Source organism: Spermophilus citellus (assembly GCF_964194105.1).
Source record: "Spermophilus citellus genome assembly, contig: SCAFFOLD_180, whole genome shotgun sequence".
Lineage (NCBI taxonomy): Eukaryota > Metazoa > Chordata > Mammalia > Rodentia > Sciuridae > Spermophilus > Spermophilus citellus.
In genome coordinates this window covers 155,638-180,623 of record NW_027672918.1, presented here as the reverse complement: position 1 = coordinate 180,623, position 24,986 = coordinate 155,638, and the positions used below count along the sequence as shown (strand labels likewise).

Genomic DNA, 24,986 nt, shown 5'->3' with positions numbered 1-24,986 from the left:
TTTGGAGGTTCTTTTTCTGGCTTTGACCTACCATGGCCCAGACTTAAAATAAATTTTTAGCTCCAGATCCTACCACAGGTTGGCCATGTGATGTTTTTGCAGCATGGACCAAGGATTATCTGAGGTTGTTTAAAAATGTGGACTCCATCACCAGACATACTTAATCAGAATCTCTTTTGATGGTGGTCATTATCTGTATTTAAAGTTAGATCCCAGATGACTCTTTTTTGGGGGGTGCTGGGGATTGAACCCAGGGCCTTAGTGCATACAAGGTAAGCACTCTACCAATGAGCTAATATCCCCAGCCCTCCAGATGACTTTTATTTATACTATACTTTGAGAACCAATTGAGTCAATGGTTTACTGACAATGGTTAGTTGTCTTTGAGTTAAATAACCACTCAGTTCAATCATTGGGTATTATTAGTAATGACATAAGGTAACACAGATAATACTTTTAATAGTGAGCATTCTAAAGTCAGAGAGCCATGTTTGAACCCTGACTGACTCCATCAAAGTAAGTATGACAAGTTTTTTAACTTTGTGTCTCTTTTTTTAAAAAAAAAAATAATATTGGTATTTATCTTATAGAGTTTTGGCGAGGATAAGATAATAAAAGAAATGTGATTGCAACAGTAACCTTGCAGGATTAGGACTCAAAAGATAGTATTGCTGGTTCTACTATAACTACTTCAACTACTATTACTACTGCTACTACTACAACATCAGCAAATATGGCTATCTAAGCACTTCTAGTTCCACGAGTAACTAGTGTTTTCAGGACTGGCAGACTGGTTTTTGATTGAGCTCAGGTAACCAAATGATTGAACTTGGTTGGGTTAAATTGACTCAAACTCACAATTAATGCCTTAACCAGGACAAAAATTTTGAATTTAAATTAATAATTTCTTATTTAAGATCCAAATAAGCCACTATTTTCAATCAAAGTTAATAATAATCATTAGCAATTTGTCATCTCATTACCATTTTCATTAGCAACGAAGTCATCTCAATGTAAACAGTCTGTTTTAACAGAATGGCTGTTCTTTTCTCTGTAAGGGGAAAGGAGATTCCCCGGAGGCTCGAGCATTGGCCAAACAGGTGGCCACGGCCCTTCAGAACCTGCAGACCAAAACCAACAGGGCTGTGGCAAACAGCAGACCTGCCAAAGCAGCTGTCCACCTTGAGGGCAAAATCGAGCAAGCACAGCGATGGATTCATAATCCTACAGTGGATGACCGGGGAGTCGGTAAGGACCTTAGCACAAATAAGCAGGTTGTTGATAGGGGTCTTGTAACATTTGTAATAAGGTGCTGAAAGGGTTCTTCAGTCATTGGTGAGTCAGGCATTTTTCAGTGTGTTTCCATTTCCAAATATAGCCAATATAATCCCTATGATTTATCAAAGAAGCATTAAAGAAAGAATGATTTTGATATATGCAAATAGAAGAATACTCATAGCAGCAAGGAATGGTGGTGCCCACCTGTAATCCCAGCAACTTGGGAGGCTGAGGTAGGAGGATTACAAATTCAAGGCCAGCCTCAGTAACTTAGTGAGACCCTGTCTCAAAACCCAAACAAAACAAAACAAAAAAGTGCTCAGTGGTAGAGTGTTACATAGTGTAACATATAAGAGGCCCCCAATCCCCAATATAATCCCCCTTCTTTTCCCCAAAATGGACACATGCATTTGTGCACATGTGCACATGCACACACATGTGCACACACACACAGGAGAGATATTCATATCAAAAGTGAAAATTTGAATTAATATCAGTTCTATGTATACTTCTATTTTATAGTATTTCTGTGTTCACAGTCCTTGCCAAGTATCCAGATAAATATAATTTTTGAAAATAGTGAAAGGCACTTAACATTATTTTAGTTTGAAGTCTCTTTCATCACACAATCAACCTGAAAAATTTTTAACTTAAAATTTTGACTTTGGGGATATTTTAAGAATGGTTTTGTAAAAATTTATTTTGTGATAGCAAGTCTGCTAAAGCTGAAAGATCTATTTACTCCATTTGCCATATTTGTTGGATCAACAGATAAATTTTTAAATTGGTGATGTCTAGTGTCAATAAGGGGCTAAGGAATTGGGCAGGCACATATCTTACAGATATAGGAATAAATTAGTATAGACTTTATAGGTTTGGTATTATGTCAAAAACTTTTAAAAAGTTCATATTTATTGACTCAGCAATTCAAGTTGTAGGAATTTTTCCTAAGAAATAATTTTTTTCTAAGGAGTCAAAACAAGAATATTTGTTAATAGTTTGAATGTTTAATACTAAGTATGTCAATATGATAAAATGCTACATAGATTTTTAGATTGTGTTTGTTACTGTTTGCAGTGCTGGGATTCAGACCCAGGGCCTTGCACATGCTAGGCAAGGCTCTACCAGTGAACTACATCTGCTACTACTAGATCATGTTTTTAAAAGATATTTAGTTAAGTGGGAAAACACTTGGGTTAAAGAAAAGAATCAGGGAACAAAAGTTGGGCTTGGGGTGTAGCTCAGTGATAAAGCCCTTACGTAGCATGTATAAGGCCCCAAGTTGGATCTTGAAGACCACAAAAAGAAAGAAAGAAAAAAAAAAGAATAAAAGTTAACATATAGGGGCTGGTGATGTGGTTTAGTGGCATACAGCCTGTACTTAGCATGTATGAAGGCCTGGCTTCAATCCTCTGCAAACCCCCCCCTTTGGAAGAAAGCATAATTTATCTGTTCTTACTTATGCTTTTTTGTATTTCCAAAATGTTTTCTTTTGTCTGGAAACGATCACTCTACAAAATATTATTTAAAAAACAAACAACTGGAATGCCATTGTGGTTACCGTTTCTAGGTCTATGTGAGTTTTAGTGTTTTCTTCTTGATCCAGGTCAGGCTGCCATCCGGGGGCTTGTGGCTGAAGGACATCGTCTGGCTAATGTCATGATGGGGCCTTATCGTCAAGATCTTCTTGCCAAGTGTGACCGTGTGGACCAGTTGACAGCTCAGCTGGCTGACCTGGCTGCCAGAGGGGAAGGGGAAAGTCCTCAGGCCAGAGCACTTGCATCACAGCTCCAAGACTCCTTAAAGGTAGAATTTAGGAGCACATGTCATTAGTCGTTTTATGCTTATCATTACTAAAAAATGATGGATGGGAGAGAAAATAATTAAAAATACATAATTTCTGGAGTTTAGAAAAACAAAGAGTATGACCAAAGATATAAGGAAATCTAGAGCTAATTATTAGGAAAAAGCTCACCAGTGTGTGGTAATGACTTAAGTTGTTTTCCAAATTTCACTCAATGAACTCTTTTATGAATTTTGCTCTGTTCATGTTTCACTTGTACTTTTATTTATTTAACATTTTTCTTAAAATGGACTTCTTTTTAAAACTTAAATTAAAAAAAACCTTGTAATAATTCTGAAATCTTATGCTTGATGAGCTGGTTGTATTTTTTTCCCTACTATTTTAAAAAGAAATACATAATTATTAAAATAATTTGTCTACATAACACCTAAAATCATCTCCAGTATCACCAGTCAGTATTTGTCACCTACCTTGAAAAATGGGGTGATGGGGATTTCTTTGTATAAATTGAGAAAACTTAACTTGGACTAAGTGAAATAACTATGAAAAAGAGCATGTGACTTCTAAGAATGCTCTTTTTTAGACTCATGTTAAGAAATCTATACATATATACTTTGTTTTTGAGATTTCTTAATTTCCCGTTCTTGATTTAGTACTTCCTAAAATAATAAATTGCTTAGAAATTTAACATTGCATCCACCAGATAGTTACCATGGTCATCATCAGGCCTCTCCAGCAGTGGGAACAGTGAGGAATTCTGTCTTCAAGAACTCAAGACCTTTTTGGGCTCAACCCCATGATTTTCAGTGTCATTTCATGAAGACCACCAAGAAAAGAAGCAAAAGTGCTAGGTGCAATGGCACATGCCTGTAACCCCAGCTACAGGAGACTGAGGCAGAGAACGGCAAGTTTGGGACTAGCCTCAGCAATTTAGTGAGACCCTGTCTCAAAATTAAAAAGAACTGGGCTAGGGTTGTGGCTCAGTTTTAGAGCGCTTGCCTGGTGTGTGTGAGGCACTGGGTTTCATCCTCAGCACCACATTAAATAAGTAAGTAAGTAAGTAAGTAAGTAAATAAATAAATAAGGAAGGGTGTTATGTCCATCTACAACTAAATACATAAAAAAAAAATTAAAAAGAACTGAGGATGGAGCTCAGTTAAAGCACCCCTTAATTTTAATCCTCAGTAAGTCCTCCTCTCCCACCAATAAAAAAAGTAAAATTCCTTGGGGGTCCTATCTGTTTCACTAAACATTAATCTCTTAGAGGATATGATTCATAATTTTGACCTGTGCTAGCTCAGTGTTTTGTACACAGATATTAATAAATATTTATTGAATTAAACTCAGAGAATGAATATTTTAGTGAAATAAGGACATTAACATATATGCTTTGGGGATGTTGCTGGAAATTTTCATTTTTAAACAATAAAAAATAAAATAAATTTTTATTTTTTAAGGATCTGAAAGCCAGGATGCAGGAGGCTATGACTCAGGAGGTGTCAGTTGTTTTCAGTGATACCACAACTCCCATCAAGCTATTGGCAGTGGCGGCTACTGCCCCTCCTGATGCACCCAATAGGGAAGAGGTAGGTATCTAAGAGCTTCCATTTCTTCTGTTGGGCAACTCTTTGTAAAGGTAAAATGTTGTTACAGGGTACACAAGCAGCAGTGGCTGGGAAGTTGTAGGTGGAAGAGTAGAGGGGGATCTTTTAATCCACGAAGTATATTAGTTATGAAGGTTTTTAATTGCAAACAGTAGAAGACTTGACCATCAGAAAGTTTAGTGACATCACAAGAAACATGGAAGTAGGTAGCTCTGGCCTTGCTTGATTCAGAAGCTAAAAATCATGAAAACTGGCATCTCTTATGGTTTTTTTGGTCTTTTCCTTAGGGTATGTGATGACTTTTACTGCCCCAGGTGTCATGTTCAAGGCAGGAAGATATAAGGAATTGGGGTACTCCAGTTTCAACTGTTTATTAGGACATTTTGTTCTCAACACAGAAATCAGGACAGGCATTTTAAATCATTTGATGTCATTATTCTACTCTAAACCTTCCAGTAGTTTCTCCCTGTCCCAAAGTGAAATCAGAGTCCTTACAGTGAACAGTAAGGCCAGTGATGTGCTGGTAAACCAACTCTCCAGTAAAATGAAAAACAAAAAAATCTGACTTGTAATGTTTGTAGAATTCATGATGTAAATACTCCCAGCATGGCTGTTGTAACATGAAGTCATTGAAAGCAAAGTTGGGAAGAGATAGGCATATTTTACATATTTGGTAAAAATGGCTTCATCACACCACTGAATCTGGTTCCTTGTCTACTTTTCTGAATTCATGTTGGTATTATTATTCTCCCTCTGCATATTCCTCTCTATGAGAACAAAGCTTCTTTTGTATATGTTCTAAGCTTGAGGCCTTTGCACTTGTTTTCCCCACAGATTTTATTTTTCACTCACTTTCTTCAGTTTTCTATTGAAATATCATTTTTGGATTACTACCTAAAATAGCAACTCCAATCCCAGGGATTTCTTTATCTCCTTATCTTACTTTTCTCTATAGCATTTATCAACATTTGATATAGTTTATTTTTATTGTCTGTGTCACTCAAATTAGCACGAAAGCTCCATGTGGGCAGAGACTTCATTTTGTCATTGCTTTATTGCCAGTTCCTAGTGTAATACCTGACACACAGTTAATGCTGAATGAAAGAAAGTAAAGGCTTTCCCAGAAATCCTCCAGGATACCTTCACTTATGTCTCCTTGTTTAGAACTCTGTTGCATGGTTACCTCAGCTGCAAAAGAATCTGGCAAAGCAAGTATTTGGTTTTTCAGCCTTTATAGTATTGGCAGCAAAGAAGAGATTTTTGGGTCAGGCAAACTAATCCAAAGGTGAAGGTTTGTGTTATTCTTATTTGCTACTGACGCCTATTTTCTTTCTCTGGCCTCAATTACTAGGCAGTTCAATTCATGGTCTCCTCAGGCTAGGAGGATTTGCTACTCTTTTGTTCCAGCCTTCTTTGATTTTTGGACTAGTAGATCCAACTATTTGCTCATCCTTTCCAGCTAGATGCTTCATTAGTTCCTCAGCATATGTTGACCTTCTGTTATCCCTTGGTAATTTGCATGTCACCATGGACTTTCCTTCTCCCCATCTTCTCATATCAATAAATAACTCAGGCATCTTAAGTTGATCTCACAAATATATCTTAAATCCTTTCTGTTTTCCATTGGTATTCTCACAGCTCTGATTCTGATGTTTATTCCTCACTTCCTGCATGCCTGCATAACTCTGACTTGTCTTCTTTGAATCTGTCACTAGCCCACCAATTAAAAACAAAACCAAATCTGATCCTGCTGTTCTCCTGGTTAAATGCATCAGTGAGACTTATCTTCAACATAGGATAAAAACGGAGCTCTCTGATCTGGCTTTTAATATCCTTTCTATGTCAATTTCCTACAAACCCTTGATTCTCAGTTTATGCCCCAGAAATACATAGTTGCTTGTAGTTTCTTGAATATTCTGCCCTTTCTATGTCTTTGTTTTGTCTACCCCTTCTTTTTTTCTACCTTTTCCCTCTTTATTATGCTTTACTTCCTGGAGAGTTAATTACCTTTTCCTTTGCTCCATTAATATCAGTGTATAGCTCTATTTTTGCACATAGAATACCATGTTGCAAGTATCTATTGGCTCTTTTCCCCCCACTAGGCTGTGATCTCCTTAAGATGCAGATATTGTTTCATTTACTTTGGTATCTTCAGCACCTATCCCAAAATTTGTTATGTAGTAGATGGTCAGTAAACTTTGGTTGAGTGCCAAGAAAATTATACTAAGCAGTCAGTTAAATCAGAGGGAGCATGATATATGGTTTGGGAGGAGATGCCAAAAGACCAGTTATTTATTTCAATAAAATGGCTCAGGCCGGCTAGGAAAAACTTCTCCTTTAAAAAGTAAATATAGCAACTTCTCTAATGAAGATGTTAAGAGATGACATCAAACTACTGCTGAAAATATAGTCAAATGCAAAATCTTGGCCACAATATACCTCCTCATAAGTTTAGCCTTAGCCACTAGCATCATGTATACACAAACAAGGGTTGAGCCAGTTGTAGTGGCTCATGCCTGTATTCCCAGCTGCAGTTCAGTGATAGAGCACTTGCCTAGCATAGGATGTGCAAGGCTTTGTGTTCAATACCCAGTACCACCACCACCAAAAAATAAAACACTAAAAAAATAATAATAATAATAAAAGAAAGAAAGAAAAAGAAACAAGGACTGAGACCAGGAAAAGGGGACTAGGAGATCAGAGATTTCAGGCAGAAGTTTTGAGCATGAAATGGCAGGAATTTAGAAAACTAATTCTAACCAAGAGACCAGGATAGGAAAGAGACTCAAGAGGATAGACGTAGGCTGGGTATGGTGGTATAGGCCTGTAGTCCCAGCAAAACAGGAAGCTAAGGCAGGAGGATTGCAAGTTCAAGATCAATTTAGCAAGACTGTCTCAAAAATTTAACAAAAACAAGAACAACCCTCCCGCCCCCCCCCAAAAAAAAACCCCACATAAATCCCAGAACATTGGCAATGAGATCGGAACTTGTTTGAGCCAAGAAACCTTTAGAGATTATCTGCCTTGAATTTGAACTGGGTGGGCAGACCCTCAGGAGGAGGTAAATAAAGAGGATGTATTCTGTAGGGAGTTCCTGACATCTCTGTGCATAATGTAAGCCTGACCCAGTGCTATTTGGTATGCCTTGCTTTTTCAAGTGTCACTTCTAAAAACGTTATCCAAATAAATGATGGAAGAACTTGTCATTTCAAGTAGGTTAAATAGCCCTATTTGTGGTATATAACCTTGCATGGTATTCACATTGAAGGAAAAGTTAACTTTTTATAATTTGAGAGCTGAATAACAAATAAGTAGATAATTTTGCATTTGGGATTAATAAAAGTCATCTATCCTTACCCTATGTCAGGTCCAGAGTATGAGCACCAGGTTTCATTTTTTTCTATGAAGGTCAAGGGAAGAGTTTTTACAACATTAATGGTAATGGGATATATGAGGGATACTTTTTTTTGGAAGCTAGAACTCAGTTTAGGACTTTTAGTCCTAAACTTGTGATGCTTTCAACTACCTATAGTAGCTGAGTAGGTTTGTATGTCTTCTTCAGATTAGAGGATAAACCTTTTGGAAACTGGCCTTAGTCTTTATCTTTAGGGATGCACGTGTGCGTGCGTGCATGTGTGTTTGTGTGTGTAGTGTGTATACAGGATGCTTGTGGCTAAGGCTAAATCTCTGAGGAGGTATATTGTGGTCAAGATTTTGCATTTGACTATAGTTTCAGCAGTAGTGTGATGTCATCTCTTAACATCTTCATTAGAGAAGGTGTTACATTTGCTTTAAAGAAGGAGTTTTTCTTAGGTGGCCTGAGCCATTTTATTGAAATAAATCTTCTTTTTATTTTAATTAGTTATACATGACAGCAGAACTTGGAGCACAACTTTTCATGAAATAAATATTCTTAATGTCTTTGTATTTTCCTCAAGGTATTTGATGAGAGGGCAGCAAACTTTGAAAACCATTCAGGAAGGCTTGGAGCTACAGCAGAGAAGGCAGCTGCTGTTGGTACCACTAATAAATCAACAGTGGAAGGCATTCAGGCATCAGTGAAGACTGCTCGAGAACTCACACCCCAGGTTGAGTTTTGCTTGCTCTTTATTTCAATACTCATTATACAGTGTTCAGTAAAGAAAGTTAATTACAGAACACTTTCTATACAATTGTGAATACCAACTGTATGATCACATTAAAAAATATTCATAATTTAAAACTTAGTGATTTCTAGAATTAGTATTTTATGGGACTTTTAACTTTATACATTTATGTATTGTTTGAATTTTTAAATAATGGCCATATATTAGTTTTGAAAGTAAAAATAAAGCTGGGTGTGGTGAAACATACCTGTAATTCCAGCAACTGGGGAGGCTGAGGCAGGAGAATTGCAAATTTGAGGCCAGCCTTAGCAACTTAGTGAGACCCTAGGCAACTTAGTGAGACCTTGTCTCAAAATAAAAAGTAAAAAGGGCTGGGGAAGTAAAAAGCTCAGTGGTAAATCCTCTTGGCTTAAAGCCCAGTGCTTCCCTGCCCACTCCCCCAAAATAGAAGTAGAAAAAACTAGTAAAGCAGCTCTTCTAATGAACACACATATATAGTTAGGAAAATTCTTAGATGATCTTGAGAGGTTAGTTTGCTTATATTTTAGAGTTCATATCTTTTCCCTGACATCTCTTTGAGGGAATTAAAAACGAAAAGAAAAAAAAGCCTAGTTGTTTCCATAGTGTGTTTTCTTTTTTTTACTTAATTGTATAACCAAGGTGTACAATGAATTATATAATCAAAGTATAGCTAGTACATTTGGGAGCAAAGAAAATTGAGAAAAAAAGAAAAAAAAATTGCACAGGAATTAAAGTCGTAACAGGTAATAGATTTTCTTTAAAAATCAGTTCAATGTGATTTAGCTTGATGTTTGTGCAACTTCTATTCAGATTATAGAAAATTTATTTTTTTTCATTCATTTATTCAGCAGATATTTATTAAGGGCTTGAAATACACAGGGAACCATATTAGGCTTTATAAATCTATAATACTGAATTTCATAGGAACTTGTGGGAAGAGAGCATATCTTATTAATTATTCAGCTTTTGCCTATGTCACATGTTAGCAAATTAAATTCATACATTCTGTCTCCTTCTCTCCATATTTGTGGTGCTGGAGATCAAACCCAGAGCTTTGCATGTGCTAGGCAAGTATTCTACCACTGAACTACATGCCCACCACAAATTAGACCTTCCTGAAAGATTACATTCATCCAATTAAAAAAATCATAAAATACATATATGTCTAACTTTCTTGAAAAACTCCATAAAAATGGAACATAAAACAAACTTTGAGTATAGAACAGATTTCTAAAAAAGAGAAAAAGAAAACTAGGCTTTAAGTTACTAACTTTAGAGACGGGGGTTGTGGCTCAGTGGTACAGCATTTGCCTTGCACGTGTGAGGCACTGGGTTCAATCCTCAGCACCACATAAAAATAAATAAATAAAATAAAGGTATTGTGTAAAAGTTACTAACTTTGGAAAAAATGAGAACCAAACTTGAATCCTCTAAGACCTTGAAGCTTGGTTTTCTCACTTTAGAAAAATGAAACTAACAAATCTAATGGATTGCTCTTGGGAGTAAACATATGCATGTATAGCCTATATTTTACCAGATACTTATGTTATTTCCTTCTATCCCCAAAACTGTCACTGACTAGTCAGGACCTCTTGAGCAACCCACTTAAATTTTCTTTTCTTTTCTAAACAATTTTTTTTTCTTAATACTTATTTTTAGTAGTAATCAGACACAATATATTTATTTTATTTATTTTTATGTGGTGCTGAGGATCGAACCCAGGCCCTCACACATGCTAGGTGAGCACTCCACCTCTGAGCCACAGCCTCAGCCCCAACCCACTTAAATTTTCTGAGTGTTGGTTTTTGCATCTGCAAAGTGAGATATTGCACAGGTTGTTGTTGTCAGGATTAAGTAAGAAATGGATGTGAAAGCACTTTGTAATTTTCTTATTTCCTTAAAATCAGACTATAGGAGCTATGGCTGTGGCCTGTAGTAGAGTGCTTACCTGGCATGCATAAGGTCCTGGGTTTCATTACACACACACACACACACACACACACACACACACACGGCCATTGACATTTTTCCCCCTCTATGCAAAGAGTCTACTCTGGGGAGCCAAACCTAGTGTGTTCACCCTAAAGAGACCTGTCAGTTTTTGGCTTTATGGTGCCATCTCTTGGTGAAGAGGAGAAGGCTTCATTGCAGATTTGTAATTTGAGTATGAGGGTACTCTGCTGGTGTTGAAAAGTTGTTTTGTCATTGTCAGGTCATCTCAGCTGCTCGCATCTTACTGAGGAACCCTGGAAATCAAGCAGCTTATGAACATTTTGAAACCATGAAGAACCAGTGGATTGATAATGTTGAAAAAATGACAGGTAGAGTTTTTGTAAAGTTCTTGTCTGATCCATGAGGAATGAGTTCTGAGAGCCCCAAGAGGGACTGGTTCTATTACTCAGCTATAATTGGATAAAGGGACAGTCATGTGCTCAACAGTGTTCTTGGCCCTGATTAAGGCTGCTGAGCAGTGGCAGCTTCTCATTCAAGCCTTGCAACTTTGTCTGAAGAGAGATTGTTTGAGTCTCTTTTATTTCAGTGCCACCCTCCCATTGTGATGTTTATTGTTACAGCTCCTATCTTCACTTTGAATAGTGTCTTTGCCCAGTCTGAGGCAGAGTTCAGTTTCAGAGGCTAGGAGGCGGTGTTCGTGGATACAGTGGGTGTCCCTGTCATTTTCAGTGGGTTCACATTTCAAGGAACCACAATAGCTACTATTTAATAGAACTTGTCTCAGAGTTTCCTTCAACTTATCAACTACGTAGTTTAAGAAAAGAACAGAAGAAACCAACCACCAACAAACCCGTGTCTGTACGACTGAAGTAGCAAGTAGCACTTCTGAATCTTCTTCATTCTCTGTGGAGGGTGAGATAGGAGAGAAGGGACGAAATGAAGAGTGTAGGCTCTTCGTTGTCCCTGCAGAACCCGCTGACAGGGGTCTATAGCAGCCAGAGATGAAAGTGGAGCTCCCGCAGTGTCTGAAGAGAGGTAACAGAAACAAGAAACAGGCTTTTAGGGTTATTGGAATCCTCTGCGTGGCTCATCTTGGGCACTGCATGCTGCCAACAACCAACAGATGGCTTGGGAGTGAGACGGGAAGAGAGAAAATGTTATTAACAGATAATGTGGTGATGTGGTGAAGGTTTCAGACATGATCTTGGTTTCCTCCTGATGTCTTTGCATTTCTGGTTGTCTGTGGTGGATACAAGACCAGCGACCACGGTTGGTATAAATATTGCAAATCCATATAGCCTACCTGACTGTGTCTTCACTTTTTTCTTCAGTGGTGTTTACCTGGAAGCTTACGGTTGTGTAGGGATAACTTTTAGCTGAAAGATAGAGTATTGTAGTTTATTATGAGAAACAAATAGAAATGAATATTTTGGAGTCTCTTATTCTTCTAAAACAGAAATTAAATTCCATTTTTGGTCTCTTGACAGGGCTGGTGGACGAAGCCATTGATACCAAATCTCTGTTGGATGCTTCTGAAGAAGCAATTAAAAAAGATCTGGACAAGTGTAAGGTAGCCATGGCCAACATTCAACCTCAGATGCTGGTTGCTGGGGCAACAAGCATTGCTCGTCGGGCCAACTGAATCCTGCTGGTGGCGAAGAGGGAGGTGGAGAACTCTGAGGATCCCAAGTCCCATGAGGCTGTGAAAGCTGCCTCTGATGAATTGAGCAAAACAATCTCCCCTATGGTGATGGATGCAAAGGCTGTGGCTGGAAACATTTCTGACCCTGGTAAGCAACAAAGCATGGTGGTGAGATAAGGTGCACCTCACAACCGCCACATACAAAGTCTACACACACTTAGTCTGAGAATACTAGGCTAATCATTTTCTGTCCACACCTCTGCAGTATTGGCAGGTGTGTAGATATACTGGTTCAGCTTCACTATGCTTTCTTAATGTTGTCTGGCTAAACAGTTCTTAACCCTGTTCAATCATTATTTTGAAAATTTCTCAAAAGATGACTAATCAGTTTGCCATATATATAATATATAAGCTTATGTTTATAAGCTTATATAATACTGTTGTAACTTCTTGTGTATTTTTCTCTATAAAGCATTTTATTTTTCTGTCAAATATGGAGGGCTAAAGTTAACCTCTCGTCTCTTAGGCCCTAAAGAATCTGGGTTTTTATCAGCTGAATTTTGATCATATTTTCAGTATCACTGAAGGAGAGTGTAATTGGAGCCACTCCTTTGGTTGGAATCATCTGAATTCCTTCCTGTTTTGAACACCCAATATTTCTATTCTCATTTGTGAGTAGAATCCAGTGAGAGAGTGGAAAGGAAGCGCTGGTTTATCCACCCCTGACTCAGGCAGAATCTTTCTGATGTTCTTAACCCACCATCATAAAGGACATAGTTGGTTCACTAATTGGAGTTTCTCATATTTTGAAGATTCCTGAATTCCAGCTCAGCATAAATGGCTAACATGCTGAATGCCAAATAGAGCAAAGGAGTAGGGAGAAAGGTGGGAAGTACTCTGGGGAATGTATGCCCAATCTGAAACTGACATGTCCCACATTCTGCATTGAGCAGATAACTCTTGACTGTGTCATCATCAGAGAGGTGATGGGTACCACCTGAGGCCAGAGTGTTCATGCCCAAGAATCTCTTGATTACTTGTTTGTTGTCCAGTGAGCAGGCACGCTGAACACTATAGGAACAGCTGGTTTATGAGACTTCCTACTCTTTTCAGGCCTCAGGGCATCTGACTTACCCTATCTCCCTTCCCCTTTAGCCACTGCCTACGATGCTTACTGGCAGCTTCACATTCAGCTTTTGTTGATAGAAACCAGTTCTTTTGCTAGACAGACAGTGCTTTGGGGCACTGACCTACCCAGCTGAAAATGAGAGTATCTTTTGTTTAGGCCTGCAAAAGAGCTTCCTGGACTCTGGATATTGGATCCTGGGAGCTGTGGCCAAGGTCAGAGAAGCCTTCCAACCTCAGGAACCTGACTTCCCACCTCCTCCACCTGACCTTGAACAGCTCCGAGTAAGTAAATTCAGAGAGATGGGGAGTGTTGAGCAGCAGGATGTTGAGAATGTAACGAGAGAGAAGTAAACTGTATTTTAGATTTTAAGAATCAAGTGGCTTGGTTTAGCTTTTACTTGAACTTAAGTCAGAGGCTTATCTTGATTTTTATCCCCAAATTTAGTAGAGTCAAAATCCAGTGCTTATATATGGGTTGGTAGGTATCTGTGCTATTGGCCTCCTGTGATGGGGTGTGCCTGGAACAGAGAAGCTGGCTTTGGTAAGTGTGGATGTAATGAATGATGAGGTAGTGAGCTATGGTAAAATCCTTGTACAGCTTGTGAGGAGGAAATTTCATGTGTTCCCAATTGCTAATGGTGTTTAGAATCTTGTATAGGTTCTTTCCTTTACTTGACCGTTATTTTTTCTTGTTAGAAAAAAGTAATATATGCTTTTCTAAAAAAGTTTTATCAAACCTTAGTTTAAAATCATTTGATACTGGCGAGGAGTATCAAAGTACCTTGAATCCATGGTTTAGCAGCAAGTTCAATGTGCAATATCTTGCAAATACAAATCCAAGAAATAGAAATAGTGATTATATTTAGATACTTACTCCAACTCACATTATTGGGAATACCTTGATATAGGGAATAATTTATCAAAACAGTAATTTATTTATTTCTTTGACTTATTTTCCCATATTTAATATCAGTAGAATATGTTAAGTTGGTCAAAGACAGAATTGGATCATTGTGCTCATAACTGAGAAGTAAATATTGCTTCCCTAATCTCCAACAGTTCTTTGATTTTTTTCCACCCCCCCCCCACTTGAGCTCTTGGTGAGTGGTTGGGGCAGACAGAGGGAGATATTCATGACATTAGGTAGTCATGACTTTCAGAATCAGGATCTTGGACTGGGGCTGTGGCTCAGTAGTAGAATGCTTTCCTAGCATGCACAAGGCCCAGGGTTCAATCTCCAGCACCACAAAATAAATTAATAAAAGTTCTTCTAATTTAAAAAACAAAACAACAAGTAGGTTCACTAAAAAGGTTATAAAAAAGGAATCAGGATCTTAAAGGTAATTTGAGAGATGAAGAACCTAAGGCCTAAGTGAGAAGTTATTTGCCTTTCAGCTGCCCCTTCATAGAACTTGACCTAGAACCCAGAACTTCAATCTTGTGTGGGGATCATCTTTGAGAATCCTTGATCCCGTAGTGTTGTGTATGCCCCTCTGGGATATGACCAACACAGTAACTGTTAGCTATTTGTAGAGTGAAAAAAAATGCTTCTGTTGAGATTGCAGCAGGTGGTCCTTGTGGCTCAGTGTGGGTGGTCTTATTTGAAGTCAATGTGGGTGGCTTTTCTAGAGATGCTTTTTAGAGGAAAGGAAAAAATCTTAAGGGGGAGTAGTTCCTAGGATTTTACTTACAAACCTGTTTATTCTCTTTCTTAGCTAACAGATGAGCTTGCTCCTCCCAAACCACCTCTGCCTGAGGGTGAGGTCCCTCCACCCAGGCCCCCACCACCAGAGGAAAAGGATGAAGAGTTTCCTGAGCAGAAAGCCGGGGAGGTGATTAATCAGCCAATGATGATGGCTGCCAGGCAGCTCCATGATGAAGCTCGCAAATGGTCCAGCAAGGTAAGTAATGAAGCTCTTCTTGTCAAGAAAGGATGTCTTTTGAGAAAAAGATGAAGAACTATGCACAAAGCCCAGGAAGAAGAGTCCAGATGGAGTCACTCTCTCCCTCTGCTTTGGTTCCTGTGTTGCCAATAGCATGTTCCTGCCATTACCTGTGATTTAGTGAGATATTTCTGGTGTTTGATAGTTTCTCCTTCTTGCAGCTCAAATGAAATTTGGGATGCCTGTGGTTTGAGAAGAAGGTTCCTTTCTTCTTTGTCCATTAGAATGTCAGCTGCACTGACCCTGGATATTTAGGGTCTTTTAGAATTTGCTTATCTTTCTTTTAAAATGTTTTTAGATGTTCCATTGTTAATTGTTGGATCTCCAAATACCAAACTGTCTTTTGTGGGCTGTGCTACAACTAGATGAAATGTTTGCATTCACATTAGAAGCGGATAGATTGGTGTTAGAAGCCGTGTGCTTTGTCTTTTCTCAGAATCATTCTACCTCTCAACTCTAGACAGCTCCAGGCTCACTCCAGCTCAGTGTAAATGTTAATGTGGGGGATGAAAACTTGGATGCCGCAGCAGTTATGCCCCATGAATAACTTACCTGTTTCCTCCTATATGATAATGAGTGGTAGCTTTTCTAGATAAGAGCAATGAAATATAGTTCTTAGTTCTAAACTGTTTCTAGTTTAATCCTAGATCTTTATTTTCACTATCTATTTACCTTTATTATTTTCATATCCTTCTGTCTTTTAACTTTTACATTGAATGTAGTCCCCAGGACTGCCTACACCTGTAGCTGACCTTGGATTATTATTTTTTTTTCAGGCTGGGAAATTAATCTTGGTTTTTGCTTTGTTTTGTTTTTGTGGTGCTGGGGATTGAACTCTGGGCTTTGTGCATGCTAGGCAAGCACTTTAGCATTGAGCTACACCTAGCCCTTAACTTTGGTTTTTAACTGTGTTTTTCAAAATGCTTATCTGTGCATTCAGGTTCTAAGAAGGAATGAAGACTTTGTAAGTGTTGGACTTGATCTGTGCAATTATTTATAATGATAGCTTTCCAACTGGGGCATGCATACCCTGTTGACCGTGTGGTAGATTCCCTTGTGTATAAAGAGAGTGAGGAATGTGACAGTGAGGGTTGATTTTACTCAAAGGAAATGGAAATTTCATTAAATTTAGATACATTGTACAGTGAAACAAAATATTAATAAATTATGAAGATAAAACATAAAAGGGGCCGACAGTACTGGCCTACATATTTTCCCCACTCTGCCATTTGTGACCAGAAAACTTGAGGTCTGAGTGTCTCCTGAGGTCTAAGCATTAGGGGTTTGCCGACTTTGAGTTATGTGAAGTCAGGAACAACTTGAACGGTGTATGTGTTGGGGAGGAATATGTATTTGTGTGTGTGTCAATCTGTTTGTCTTTTTATACTTTGTCACTCATCCCTAGCTGCAGTGAGTTAGCCTTTCTGCTCACTACAGAATGGGGTTGAGTCTTGTTGAGACAGAGTTTAGGTGAAAGGATTTAGATGGTACCTGGACCCCTTTTTGGCCCTGAATCCTCCAACTTAATTTTCACCTTTTGGTGAGACAGATTTTATATATAAGTTGATTGGTACTTTATGTATAAAGATTGATAGCAATCTCAAATATAATTCCATACAAACTCCTACTTCCTTTTGGTTACAGATGCTTGATGTATAGGACCTGTGGTCACTGTCCTTCATGTGAATGGTTTGACTTCATTGAAGCAATTCATTTTGTTTTCTTTTCCCCTCAACCTGTTTTTCAGCATCTGATCCCCCCGTCTCTTCCCTTGATCTCTTACAGTACCCACCTCTGTTACTAAATTCATGTTCTTCCTCTCATGGTCCCTATTCTTTTCATAGGCACCCATTTTGGGCTCCTGTGAGGGTCTTCTGAGCTGAGCCTCATTCATTGGTCAAGTCCATGTGTTGTCCAATCTGTGAATTAGATAAGTCAAGTTTGAGATGAAAGAATCTATTTTGCAATAGGAGAGAGATTTAGGTTGTATTTAAGGAGAAGCTTTTGAGGTTGGTATTAGAAACAGATGTAATAAGATATTGTGGAAGCTTTCTCTCTAAAGACTTTGGGGGGTGGGAGAGCGAGAGCGAGAGAGTGAGTGAGTGTGTGTGTGCCTGCGTGAACGTGGTTTTCCCTGCAATCCAGACAGGGTATTTTCTTGGGGTTCCTATAGCCGGACCATTGAGGGGTACTTAATGAATCCTCTTCACCCATCATTGATTTCCTACTTCTTTCCTGGTTTGGTGTTTCTTACCTTTGACATATTGTTTTAAATTTTGGATCTTTTAGCTGCAGAGCTGACCTGTCACTTCTTGTGTCCCAGAACAATGTTGTGACCATACAATCCAGAAAAGTGTTCATTTTCTTCTGTTCAAAGCAACTTGTGTGGCTGTATTTACTTTTCCCTTCTAATTCCTTTTAAAGGTAATAAACTACAATTGGGTTTTGCTCCTCAAAATTGTTCTGACATGAGAATTACATGTGTCAAGTTTAATTTTAGTAGTTAAGTGTATAAAAAATATAACTTGCTTTCTTAATATAAATATCTCTGGAAACCCTTTGCTAGTAGAGCAAGACCCTTTTCTTCCTTCACCACAGGGTGACTTGGGCTGAGTGCTGCTGGAGTTCCCCCTTCTGTGGACCCTGGTTCCTCTAGCTCCTGGAGTATGCCATTTTCTTTCCCATCCTAGGCAAGCTTTGGTTACTAAACTAGCTAAAACTCAGTTTCCCAAGTCCTACTGCTCGTACTAACACTATCCCTGTTTCTCATCCTTCCCGCCATCGACAAAGCCGGGTATCCCAGCTGCTGAGGTGGGTATAGGAGTTGTAGCTGAGGCAGATGTGGTTGATGCTGTTGGGTTCTTTGTCCCCTCTGACATGGAAGACGATTACGAACCTGAGCTACTGTTAATGCCATCCAATCAGCCTGTCAACCAGCCCATTCTAGCCGCGGCTCAGTCCTTGCACCGGGAAGCTACCAAGTGGTCTAGTAAGGTACTGATTAGCACTCCCAGTTGGGGACTGCTCCAAATGCATCTGGCCATGTGCAGCCTTGACACATTGCATCACTCATGATCTGTGCGGGTCCTGTGAGTCTGAGCAGGGTGGGTATCTGTTTGTCTGCACCTTGTTGTTAGGACTGGCTTCACAAGTTTGGTAGGTCTGCTAATGCCAGATTAATTGGATTGCACTTATGTTTGGGAGATGAAGAGAAATGGGGTCACTTTTTGAAAGGATTCTTTTTCTTACCAACTTTGTGGCCCTTGCTCAACTTTAAATCTCTTGAGAAGCTGTGGATGCACCTCTCAATGACTTCTAGGTCAGGAATCATTCTCCACCATTAAGAGGTCCCCTGGCCTGACCATTGAGCTTTGGCCCCTACCTCCTGCCCCTGACTGCTCACTGATGGATGGTTCAGGCTTATTTATCAGGGTGAGAAGCAGCTTTATATTGCAGGGTCTGTGGGGAGGACTACTTGCTCCCTTGCACTTTCCTGTGTGGCAGATGTTGGCCTTGATGGGAGCCCACTTGGAAGGGACGTCACTGACTGCTTGTTCAGGTTTCTCAGTGGGAGGAGGGATAGATAGCAACAGAGGGGATTTAGTGAACCAAATGCCAAATCTAAAATAAACTGCTATTAATTAGAATGGGGTTTCTGTTTCCTTCTCCAGCATCCTCTTAGCTGAGGTTTTGGGACTGAACCAAAGCTAGTTTGGGGAAAAAAGGGGTTGGTACTGGTCACGTTATTTCCTTTGAAGGTGGCATGTTGCAAGAAGAAAGATTTGAAGAGTGATGGATAACAACTAACCCTGGCGCTACACTATTTCCTAACCAAAGTCTTGAAATTTGGAATGATTCTAGGTCTGTGCTGGAAAAGGTGGTTCAGAGGGCCTCATCTAATATACCCTCACCTCCTGGCTTCTTCCTGTATGTGTTCTCTTCAACCTCAGTTTACTGCCTGAGACATCACACACCTACCAGCATAAACAATTAGCCATTTCATGGTGTCTGTAGAAGTCTCTCACAGAGCACCCTGTAGTGGCATGATTTGCATATGCCTCACTGCATTGTTTATAAATTGAAAAGCAAGAGGGGAGAAATGAGTGGGGCCTGGCCTTTTGAAAATAATGTAGTTGCTGTGATTTTAGGTTGTTTTATGGGCGTAAAATAAATTACTTGTATATATCTTTATTATGACCCATGAAGGTTTTAGTGAACCAAATGCCAAATCTAAAATAAACTGCTGTTAAATAGAATGGGGTTCTGATTCCTTCTCCAGCATCCTCTTAGCTGAAGATTCCATTAATTGGAGGCTTCACTTTAACTGAAGGGGCTGAACAATTGATTCTTGATGTTTTTACATGTGAAAGATTAAAATGATGTTATATTTCAGGCTGACAGGACAAATGAGACACTTGAGGAAAGGCAAGAGCATATTGGATCAGAAAATTATGCTCCCCTTTCACCAGCTGTGAATAGTTACTTTAGGTTTTACATTCTAGTGAAGTAGTGAGAATTTTGGCTGCTATTTGCAGCCAGGGTAAGGATGAAGAGGATGATTTCAGCATCTGGAAAGGCTCCTCTGTATTTTTCCTCTCTGGCCAGTTCTACTGCTTTTTCTCCTATTACAGAATGAAAATGCCTGTTTCACCAACTCCTTGGCCATGGCCCCATTTTATTGACCCTATTAACCTGGAGATGCTTAAGTGCTTGTTCAGTGCTATGCCTGCAGTGCACATGTTGCCCTTTCTGACTTATATCCAGGTCTTCCTTTTTCAGTCAGGAGATTCTCTGTCTGTCTCTGATCAAGTGTCCTGCCTCATCCTTCTCTGTTTCTCCAGTGCTATCCATGTCATTCATGAACCGTCCTTTTAATCTTCTTCTCATCCTTCCAGAGGGCTGCTAGAGCAGCAGGCTCTCTCCTCTCCTGTTTTTCTGCTCCTTCCTTAACTTGGCAGAGTGTGGGCAGAGCTCACACTGTATGTTTGCTTCTCTCTAGGGCAATGATATCATTGCAGCAGCAAAGCGCATGGCTCTGCTGATGGCTGAGATGTCTCGGCTGGTAAGAGGGGGCAGTGGTACCAAGCGGGCACTCATTCAGTGTGCCAAGGACATTGCCAAGGCTTCAGATGAAGTGACTCGGTTGGCCAAGGAAGTTGCCAAGCAGTACACAGATAAGCGGATTAGAACCAACCTCTTACAGGTACCTGGGAAAAGAGGGTGTGTGTTTGGCAGGTTGGGTGGGGAGAGTTGGGAGGAATATGAGGATAATGAGGGAGAGAGCAGCAGAGAGAAAACTGGGTGAGTAGGGGAAATGGAAAAAAGGGGAGTTTGGGAAAGACAGACTCAAGAAAGTTTTATTTCTTAGTCAAAGGAAAGAATGTGAATGTGTTGGCTTCTGTATAAAGGGACTGGACTAACCCCAGGAAGAAAAAAAGTGTTTTGTTGTAATTTGAGTGCCTTCTGCATGCTAGCCATTGGAAGTAAAGAAGTGGAAGTCCTCGCCTTGAGGAACGTGTGGGCAAGACAAATATGGACACGTACCAAATTAAACTTTCTCTTTAGGTATGTGAGCGAATCCCAACTATAAGCACCCAGCTCAAAATCCTGTCTACTGTAAAGGCCACCATGCTGGGCTGGACCAACATCAGTGACGAGGAATCTGAGCAGGTATGTATTTGCGGCTTTTGGTTTCTTGCTAGCAGCTTCTGTGCTATTCACTTTAATTCTGTTTTAAAGACATTTTAGCTCTGAATGAAATATTCAGCATGGGGGATGGAGTCTTATGACTCACTTTCTCAGGAGGAGAGTCTTTTGTTATAGAGCTGCATCAGAAATTTGGGACTGGGGGGTTGGGATTGTGGCTCAGTGGTACAGTGCTTGCCTGGCACGAGTGAGGCACCGAGTTCGATCCTCAGCACCACATACAAAGTAAATAAATCAAATAAAGGTATTGTGTCCATCTACAACTAAAAAATATAATTAAAAAAAAAGAAATTTGGGATTGAAAGTAAAGCACTTGGGCAACGTGTTACTTTGCAGATGGGAAAATGAGGCATAGGGAGGTTAAACGGTTGAGGTAGCACCATGAATCTGTGCCAGTTAGGCTTCTACTCAGTTCTTTTCTCTCCTACAAAAGGCTTGGCTCTTTTAAGGCTTCTGCTGCCTGTCCACTCCCACGCACTCTGTCTTTTTTGGCTGGAGAGAAGACTGTCTGCCTTCGGGTGATTTTACAGCCTTGGGGGAATGAATCATGCAGAGTGTGCAGGAGTATGAGGTGGTTAGGCCTGTTCTGAGACTTAAGTGACAGCTCAAGGTGGTGCTTCTTTTGCATTTTCTTTAGTCTTCTCACAGAGAAAGAACGATGGGGGGAGGGTTGTTCTTAACAGTTTGTCCTGTTTCTCTCCGTTGTGGAACTGTGGCCCAGATCTTTCAGAAAACTCTCATTTGCTGGGATTGGTGGTGGGTGCCTGTAATCCCAGAAGCTCAGGAGGCTGAGGCAGGAGGATAGCAAGATTTAAGACCAACCTCAGCAATTTATTAAGACCCTGTCTCAAAATAAAAAGGGCTGGGGGGTATGGCTCTGATAGAGTGCCTCTGGATTTAATCCCCAGTACCTAAAACAAAACAATCCATCCTCATTTGAGCACCCCTTCCTCTTCTTATTTCCCCTCTGGAAGATCCTGCTGTGAGCCACATTCCCCTTTTCTTCTTTTGATGAGGAATACATCTTTGTTGGACTGCCCAGACAGCGCTCATACATGGAGTATGAGGCAATATATATCAGGTGGTTTGGGAGTTAAGAAAATAAGAGACACCATGTTGCCAGGCATGGTGGCGCATGCCTGTAATCCCACCAGTTTGGGAGGCTGAGGTAGGAGGATTATAAGTTTAGGGCCAGCCTCAGCAACTCAGCAAGGCCCACAGCAACTCAGTGAGACTCTGTGTCAAAATAAAAAGTAAAAAGGGCTAGGGTAGAGTATCCCTGGGTCTAATCCCCAGTACCAAAAGCAAAACAGAACAAAAAGACACAATCCTTCCTCTTGGAGAACTCACAAATAATTTAGGTTTCTAGGCCAGTAAACAGAGGGTAGGAGCACTGTAGAAGATACAAGAAGGCTACTTTTCTTGGTTTCATTATTGCTGCTTCCACTACCATATTCTAATCCAACAGCTCTCACCTAACCTTCTCTTCTCCCAAAACAAGGGAACTGGATCTTCACCCCTAACTCTCATATATTCTAGGTAGCATTTGGGCATTGGGCTGTTTTCCTGTCATGTGATCTCTTCTGCCTAAAGGTGGGAAAAATTGGAGAAATAAGGATAAGTTTTGAGAGATTCAGGTCTTATTCATTTAACCAACAAAAATTTGTCTTGGGAATATCTACTCTGTTCCATTAAACTGTCTAGTAGTCCAGGTGTGGTGGCATATGCCTGTAATCCCAGCTACTTGAGAGGCTGAGGCAGGAGGATCATGAGTTCCAGGCCAGCCCAACAACTTAGTGAGACCCTGTTACAAGAGAAAAAAATAAAAAGGGCCAGGGTTGTAGCTCAGTGGTAGAGCATTCCTGAATTCAATTCCCAATTGAACCCACGCACCCCCCCAAAAAAAATCCAGGGAAAAAAGGTAGAAAATGACAGTGTGGTAGAATGGAATAAATACACGACTATAAGTGAGAGGTCATGAGTTTTCATCCTGACTCTGTCAGGATGAAAGTTTGGATGGCAATCTCTAGACCTCTCTGCTCCTAAGTCCTTTTGTTGATAAGTGCAAAGATTTACTAATCAGAAATTCAAGCCCATAGTTATTTCTCCCAGAACTGTGATCCCTCTGAAGTTTCATGCATAAATTTAATACACATGAACATTTTTCTCGGGAGAACCCACAACCTCCATTTAAATAGTTATTCTTAACTCAGCTAAACAATCATTAAGGTTTCTGACTTTATGTGAGCAGAGTACCAACATTCCATTCCTATATCGTTGTGTTTGGAAGATAAACTTTGGATTTCCATAGATTGATCAGGTGGTTGGTTTATTCATTAATTGAATATTTATGAAATGCCTCCGAATGTGCCAAGAACTGGAGAACAACTGTGAACAAAAACTGACAAAAGGGGCTGAGGATGTAGCTCAGCGCTTGCTTAGCATGTGCAAGGCCTTGGGTTCAATCCTTGGTGCCACGCGCGCACACACACACACACACAACCAGGGCTGGGTGTGATGGCGCACACCTGTAATCCCAGCAACTTGGGAGACTGAGGCAGGAGGACTGCAAGTTCAAAGCCAGCCCCAGCAACTTAGTGAGGCCCTAAGCAACTCAGTGAGACCCTGTGTCTCTAAATAAAACATGAAAAAGGGCTGGGGATGTGGCTCAGTGGTTAAGCACCCCTGGGTTCAATCCCTTTTACAAAAGCAAAACAAAAAAACTCAACAAAACAAACAAAAAACATGACAAAAATCTGTCCTCCATTATGGAACTTAAATTTTGTATGGACAAACAACCTATCTCAGAGCACAATAATCTAGATAAAACTTAAAATGTTTCAACGAGTGATGATGGATTCTATGGAAAAAAATGAAAGAATTGGAGGTGAGGACTATTGCAAGTTGGGAGGTGGTTTGTGATGTAAAATAATGGGAGAAAGGAAGGCCTCACTGTGGTGACAGTTGAGCTAAAAGATCTGAAGGACATGGGAGGGAAAACCAACATTTACCTAGGGGAAGATTATTCCAGGTAGAGGGGATAAATATCAAGAGTCTGGAGGGGGAGGAATAACTTGAAGATCAAGAGGTACAGACTATACGCCATCTGAAGGCACAGTACAAGATCATGATAGTCTAGTTTGGGGTCCTTTTTGGTTAATACAGCTAATCCATCAGTGATGAAAGTGAGTACAGGGAATGGTTGTAGTCCATTCTTAGCTTAACCCTATTTTGGAGACAGGATTGCATCAGGGACTACTGTAATGGAGAGTTCTTCTTTCTTGACAGGCCACAGAGATGCTAGTTCACAATGCCCAGAACCTCATGCAGTCCGTGAAGGAGACTGTAAGAGAAGCAGAAGCTGCTTCAATCAAAATTTGAACAGATGCTGGATTTACACTGCGCTGGGTCAGAAAGATTCCCTGGTACCAGTAGGTACCCAGCCAAACCTGGCTGGTACGGAAACCCCTACTGAAAAGAATAATCCAAGTTCCAGAAGCCATCTGGAGTTGCTGGGGGTTGAAAGCCACATCCCAGCCTGACATATCAGAAAGGAATGGGGTCTCTTCACATTACGAAACATTTATACTCTTTGTCATGGACACTGTGAAATATGTCTCCATATAAATTCTGTATTCTCAAACACAGTTAAACTCATGTATACTCTGTCTCAATAGGTGGACTGGGTTTTTAGCCCATGGACTTCACATAAGCTCAGAATTTAAGAGTGAAAACACTAGCCAGACACCCTAGGGGACATTTCCCTCGTTTCCTTTTCACCAGCCAGTTAAGAAAATCTCT

General features: G+C 39.9%; 1 pseudogene across 1 annotated transcript in view; it reads left to right on the top strand.

Moving 5' to 3' along the window:
• The window catches only part of LOC308640360 (vinculin-like), a 50,526-nt pseudogene extending 25,906 nt beyond the window's left edge, over nucleotides 1-24,620 (top strand). Inside the window, exons 10-21 of the transcript in view lie at nucleotides 1,059-1,248; nucleotides 2,885-3,084; nucleotides 4,540-4,668; nucleotides 8,625-8,774; nucleotides 11,026-11,134; nucleotides 12,254-12,556; nucleotides 13,694-13,818; nucleotides 15,252-15,437; nucleotides 18,270-18,473; nucleotides 20,479-20,682; nucleotides 21,045-21,149; nucleotides 24,474-24,620. The product of the transcript in view is annotated as a vinculin-like (transcript). The remainder of the gene's footprint in view (nucleotides 1-1,058; nucleotides 1,249-2,884; nucleotides 3,085-4,539; nucleotides 4,669-8,624; nucleotides 8,775-11,025; nucleotides 11,135-12,253; nucleotides 12,557-13,693; nucleotides 13,819-15,251; nucleotides 15,438-18,269; nucleotides 18,474-20,478; nucleotides 20,683-21,044; nucleotides 21,150-24,473) is intronic.
• The last annotated feature ends 366 nt before the right edge of the window (nucleotides 24,621-24,986 follow it).